Raw genomic sequence first — 6,760 nt, forward strand, 5'->3', positions numbered from 1 at the left:
CTCGCCCGACCCGCCGGAGCCCCGTCCGACCCCGCCGGAGCCCGTCCCGACGAGGTAGCCGAGCCACCGTTCGAACCGCCCGGTTTTTTTCGAAACCCTAGGTTTATTTTTTTTAGATCGGTTTATTTTTTTGGTTTAATTAATTAGTGAACGTTCACTGATCTGTTCGTTTTAACGAGCGTGTTCACCGGTTAGCCGCAGTTAACGAACGCTCGTTCGTTTAACTGTTCGTCAGTTTTCTTTTTCGTCGGTTTTTTCGCAATTATTCCAGATCGCGATTTCTGATCAGATTTTCGTTTTAGTTTATCTTTTCGCTCGTTTATCGGAATCAGGCGATTCGAGCGCCTAGAGTTTCGTCTCGAAATTCTCTTTCCGTTTAACCAACTCAAACAAGATTTTGTTACTGTAAAATTTGACTTAGATCCAGATGAGTAAACAAAGCTTGTTTCTTTCGCCGTTTGACTTTCGTTGCTTCGTTTGATTTGATTCTTTTTGCAAACCGGAGTTCTTAAGTTGAACTTTCTGGTTAGATCTTTATTTGAGTTTTACCTGTTCATTAGATGAGTGCTTATTGTTTGCTTGTTTGTTTGCGATAGAGTACCCGGAGTGCGCCGCTTGCTACTTCGAATCTGTAGGTTTCACGGATCATCTGCAAGGCAAGTAACACTTCGATCATACCTCTTTTACTACCCAGTTTTATTGCATTAGACAAATCCTCAAACATTGCATGGTTAGGATCTAATTAAATTGTGGGTATTGGGAAGTAGTTGAGGTAGTACCTATTACCTGTTTTATTATCAAACCCTTGGGAGTTACTTCTACGTTTGCTTATATTGCTATGCTATGCTAGTAGACGTGGATTGGGTTTGAGTGTATCCATGACAGATGTGAGATTGTTAATATAAGGTTAAACTTAAGGTGGCAACTAAAACTCACATCTGGGTGGATTGAGGTACCTGGGTATTCCAGGATTGCCTGTTTTTCTTTTGGACCGCCACCCAGGTTCAAAGGGATCATGAGATTATTCATGCTAGAAACTTCCGTGTGCAGCCACAAGCTATTATGGGCTCTGGCATAGTTGATTAAGTTGTGTGAACTCTTACAATGGTAGACTAGCAGATGTAGGGGATGTAGGTGTACCGGTCTACCCATCGTAAGGTGCTAACGCTTCTGAAAGACTGTGTCTCAGTCATCCGTTTCTCAAACATCATGTAGTGCGAGAATCAAGCGGAGGCGATCGAGTCTTGTGGGGAAAAGTGCACAAACCTCTGCAGAGTGTACAATCTAATCATGGTTAGCCGTGTCCCCGGTTATGGACATCTTGAGTATCTAGTACTTGGATTATCATGTGAATCTCATCATGTTACTTTAATTAATTTTGTTGGGTTAATGATGATACTTAATAGGGATTGAGAATGCTGTCAACCATTCTCAATGTTTAACAACCACCATGATAGTTAAATAAAATTTATTCCTTTGCAGTAGGGAAAAATTGGCTTTATGCAAAACAGTAACCATAGAGCCTTCTACCAGCCAAATATGCATGTAGTGATAGCATCATTCTGTTCATTACTCTCTATGTGTTATTTTGCCAGCATATTCCATGTGCTGACCCGTTTCGGGCTGCAACGTTTCATGTTGCAGACTTTTCAGACGACGAGTAAGGTGCCTTAGGTCGTGGTCTTATACTCAGTGATGCCGTTGGAGTTGATGGACTCACTTACCTTCCAAGTCTTCCGCTGTTATCGTATTTAGATGGCCTTAAGCCATATTTATCATACTTATTCTCTTTTGAGATACTCGTTGTAATAAGTGTGTGATTGCTACTCTGTTACAAATCCTCCATTTGTACTGTGCGTGTCAGCATTACTGATCCAGGGATGACACTGGGGCACAGCAGCACAGACTGTTTGAGGTCCGGTCGCTACACAGTGATACAAGAATTCGAACTAATTGAAATAAATTCATTCATACACGGTCGGATTTCATATAAACATGCCGGATTTCATTACATTTCATACATTCCTCAACTAAAAAGGGGTGCGCTGGAGGTATAATTAATTAACCGAAGCTACCCACCTGTGTCCTGCTGAGCCGAACAGAAGCTTCAGTGACTTAACTGCGGGTGCAGTTGCGTAACTGACATGTGGCCCAGATGCCTGTTGGGCCCACCTGTCACTCAGCCAACTGCACCAGCAGTTAAGTAGAAGTCGCGTCCTTCTCCAACATAGCTCTCCGACTCCACGTCGCCGCCAAGAAGCTAACCGGCCGTCAGTGGTCAACCCGCCTAGCTTGGCTTCAACCGAGGGTAGCAGCGGTGGCCTTACTTGGACCCGAGCGGCGGCGACCTACCATGTTCTACTCTTCCTCGTTTTCTGTATGGCGCGGCCTCGCTGGCAGTGGGGCGGGGCCTCGGCGGAGCCGGCGATGTCCTCTGTCTCGTTGCCGGCGGGCGGCGCCTCGGCGGAGCGGTGGAAATCCTCCCCCTCGTTGCGGGCAGGGTGGGGCCTCAGCGGAGCCGGCGGTGTCCTCTGCCTCGTTGTTGGCGCCGCGGGGCCTCGGCGGAGCAGGGCCTCGTCGACGCCAGCGGAGCGGGGACTTGTCGGAGCCGGCATTGTCCTCTGCCTCGTCCTCGGTCTCGCCAAACAGCGCCTCGGCCGCCTCATCGCCCTCTTTGTAGGCGGCCGCAGCCTCCGCCACCCACATGCGGTACCGCCAGCGCCGAGGCGGCCCTCGCGGGCGGAGCGGTACGAGTCGAGCAGCGCCTCCTACTTCGCAAGCTCCGCGGCGATCTGCTCCTCCGCCTGCATGTGCTCCTGGAGGAGATGGTGGTTGTAGGCGGCGTCGGCCTGCGCCTCCCGGAACTGCTCCTCACGCTTCTGCCTCACCGTGTCCATATATTGGGCACGGGCCTCGCCGATGGTCATGGTGAAATGCACCGGCGAGGAAGGCGCGGAGGAGGGGGTTGGCGCCGGATCGTCGAGTACCATGTTCTCCATTGGGACATCGTCGTCCTCCGGCTGGCTGCCGGCCATCCAGTCGGCAGCAATGGCTGCCATCTCCTTGTGGTCCGTTGTCCGCCCGTCCCGAAGAGCGCTGGAGCGCGAGGAAGCCATGGTGGGCAGTAGTGGTGTGGACAGGAGAATAGGAACGAATGCAGATGACTGCGGCTATGGCCGGCGCAGCAGTTTATATAGCAATGGTGGGCGGCCGAGGGACGGACATGTGGTGCCGGAGTGGCCGCCTCGGCAACCACGTATCATTAATGTGGGCGGTAGAAGGACGGACGGACGGCACTTGTGTCGTTTGAAGGCGGAGCAATCGCATGCACCGGGAAGCGGGGCGGGCGGCGCTGACCTTTCGGGCGGAAAGCGCGCGCGAGTGAGGGAGGCGGTCTGGTTGGGCCAGGGCAGTCAGACTCGTGCTTGGCAGCGGGTCGGTCAAGCAGCCGGACATGCTGGCTCGCCAGCTACCTCGCCGAGCTGAGCGACGACAATCATACGATGGACGTAGCTTCCGACCAGGAGTCGGCGCCACTGTCCAAGCCGGTTCATGCCGTGTTCACCATAGAGCAGGTGCGGCCGCACTTCGACGCCCTAATGGCGGAAGAGCTACCAGCGCAGGAGGACCTGTGCTGCAACCTCCGTCTCCTCAATGAGCACCAGTGAACAAGCGAACGACAATGCCGTCGCGGACATGTGGCCCTATGATCCTGGCTTCCCGAATGAGCAGCGGGCGCTGTATCAGACCATCCGTAGGGCCCGCGAGGCCCTCTCCGTCGTCCTTCGAGTTGTTGCGCTCGCCGTGGCACCACCGTCTCGCGTTGTCAACATGGTCAACGGACATGAGGATGAGGAGATGACTTTACTTGGAGAGGATGACAGTGGGGACCCACCAGGGCCATAGCCGCACGTACGCAAGTACCTCCTTATTAGTATATAAAACAATAAAAAAAATTGCTTCCTCCTGGTTTCCTGACATCAGGGTCCCACACCATTGTCAACCTATGTAGTCAATAAACAAGAGAATTGCACAAGAAGCGGCCGACAGCTGGAACCAAGCAGCTCGAGGAGTATTTGTGCTTCTGAGGTGTGAGCACTGCAGAGTTTTTCTTGAGCGATGTTTAGCCCAGATATTAATTTTTCTCCTCTGAACAACAACGAAAACATCGCTGCAGCTATTAACTGGGCGGGCTGTGGCCCGTCTAGTCCAGGCCAGATATCCAGCCCAGATATTAATTTTTTTCAAGCTGAAAATGGCTAGCCCAGCTATACTTTTTTTTAGGAATACCCAGGCAAGGTCAAGTTGTTATTCTCCGCCCCGCTGGGCTGCAAATCTTTCCTAGGAGGGATGCATTAGGCTTAACAAGAAAATGAGTTTTAAGAAATAATAAATGGGATGTAATTATAAAAACTGGGCAGTAACTATAAAAAATGCACCAAACACGTAATTACTTTATAAAATAATATTTTTGGATATAGAAAAATTTAATTTCATAAATTGTTGCGAGCGCAATGTTTCGTTGGATTTTTACGTAATATAAATTTATAATGAAATTGTATTTAATCTGACTAGAAATTTCAGGATAAAAATATTTCGGATCCCATCAAAATGTGGGAAATTTTATTGAATTCTGTTTTGAACGGTTCGTTGAAATGGGATGTACTTTTAACAAACTGTAAATGAGCTATAGTAAATTCCATTAGAATTCAAAAATTGGCTGCACATTCTTACAAATCTCAAATGGGCTATAAGTTCTCTGCCACACACTTGTGGCCTTACTAAGTTGACGCGTCCCCTTAAAAAAAGAGTTGACGCGTATGCAAGGCTTTGTCAACTTATAGTCAACACACGCTTCTAGCAGCAGTGGCCGTTGGATGTCCATCCAACGGATGCCGTGCTTCTTCTTCAATCTCGGATATTCTAGCTTCATCCGCCCAAAAAATGATTCCTCCCCCTGACATCTGGGGCGCACCGTTTCGGAAGCTGGCCTGTGGGCCTACTAAGTTGATGCGTACCAAGGGCTTTGTCAACTTAGCCAATATAAATGATTCTAGCTGCAGTGACCGTACGATGTCCATCCAACGGCCATCGTGCTTCTTCAACCTCTGGTCTTCTTGCTCCAACCGCCCAAAGCAGCGCCGGTCGTGCCGCCTACTCCTTCCTCCAATGGCAGGCTGTGCTATCGCGCAGGCCTCACCGCCCCCTACTACTCCCACCGCTGGCCAGGGCATCCCTCCACTCACCCACACACCCTGTGATTCTGCGGTGACGTCAGCCTCACACTGCAGCCGAACCAGTGAACCCTCGTACTCCTCTCCGCGTGGGCATCCGCTGTCGCGTCTTCCCCGGCTCTGCGTCGTCTCCTTCCTAGGCCTCGCTGTCGTCCACCACCCTGGTGCTCTCGGCGCGGCGTGGTCAACGTGGTCAAGGAATGACTTCCATCGAAAGAGTACTGTATGTGCAGAGGCTGACAGCTGGGTCCACGGCAGCCGCAAGGAAGTGCCTCCTTATTACGCGGAAAATAATTATTCCTCCACCTGACAGCGGGCACCCACCGGATGGGCCACCGTATTTGGCGAAAAAAACATTTCCCCCCTGACTGTTGGGACCCACCGGACGGGCCAACGTATTTCGCGAAAAAAATGTCCCCCCCCCCCCGCTGTCAGATCGGACCCACCGGAGGTGCCTCCTTATGACGCACAAAAAATGAATACTCCCCCTGCTAGTTGGGACCCACCTTGGTGGGAGGCTGACTTGTGGGCCTACTAAGTTGACAGGGACGGAGTGCTTTGTCAACTTAGTCAATATGAACGATTCTAGCTCCAGTGACCGTATGATGTCCATGCAACGACCGTAGTGCTTCTTCAACCTCTGGTCTTGTTGCTCCAGCCGCCCAAAGCAGCGCCGGTCGTGCCGCATGCTCCTGCCTCCCATGGCCGGCTGTGCTGTCGCGGAGGCCTCACCGCCCCCTACTATTCCCACCGCTAGCCAGGCCCTGCGGCGACGGCAGCCTCACACCGCAGCCGAACCAGTGAACCCTCGTACTCCTCTCCGCACGGGCTTCCATTGCCGCGTCTTCCCCGGCTCCGCGTCGTCCCCTTCCTAGGCCTCGCCGTCGTCCACCGCCCTGGTGCTCTCGGTGCGGCGTGGTCAACGTGGTCAAGGAACGGCTTCCATCGGACATGGACTGTACGTGGAGAGGCTGACAGCTGGGTCCACGGCCGCAGCAAGGAAGTGCCTCCTTATTACGCGCAAAATAATTATTTCTCCACCAGACAGCGGGGACCCATCGGACGGGCCACCGTATTTCACAAAAAAAACGTTTCCCCCTGACTGTTGGGACCCACCAGCTACATCTTCGCACGCAAGGAAGTGCGTCCGGGCAAAAAAAACGATTCGCCCCCCTGAATGCTGGGACCCACCAGTTACATCTTCGCACGCAAGGAAGTGCGTGACAGTCGGGACCCACTTGGTCGAAGCGTACGTAGCATTGTCATTCTGGTCGCGAACGTGTACCTACATACTGGTCGATGTAGCACCGTCGACCTCCTCCAGCCTCCACCTATGACTGTTCATCCACGGCCTCCTGTTCATCCAGCCGCCACCGGCTACTGTTCAACCAGCCTCTCCACAGGCTCCTGTTCAACCACCCCTCCACGGGCTACTTTTCATCCAGCCTTCCACCGTCTACTCTTCATCTTGCCCTCCACGGAGTGGTCCTGTTCATCCTGCCCTCCACGGGGTCCTGTTCATCCAG

The sequence above is a fragment of the Triticum aestivum genome, chromosome 2D, assembly GCF_018294505.1.
Source record: "Triticum aestivum cultivar Chinese Spring chromosome 2D, IWGSC CS RefSeq v2.1, whole genome shotgun sequence".
Classification (NCBI taxonomy): Eukaryota; Viridiplantae; Streptophyta; class Magnoliopsida; order Poales; family Poaceae; genus Triticum; species Triticum aestivum.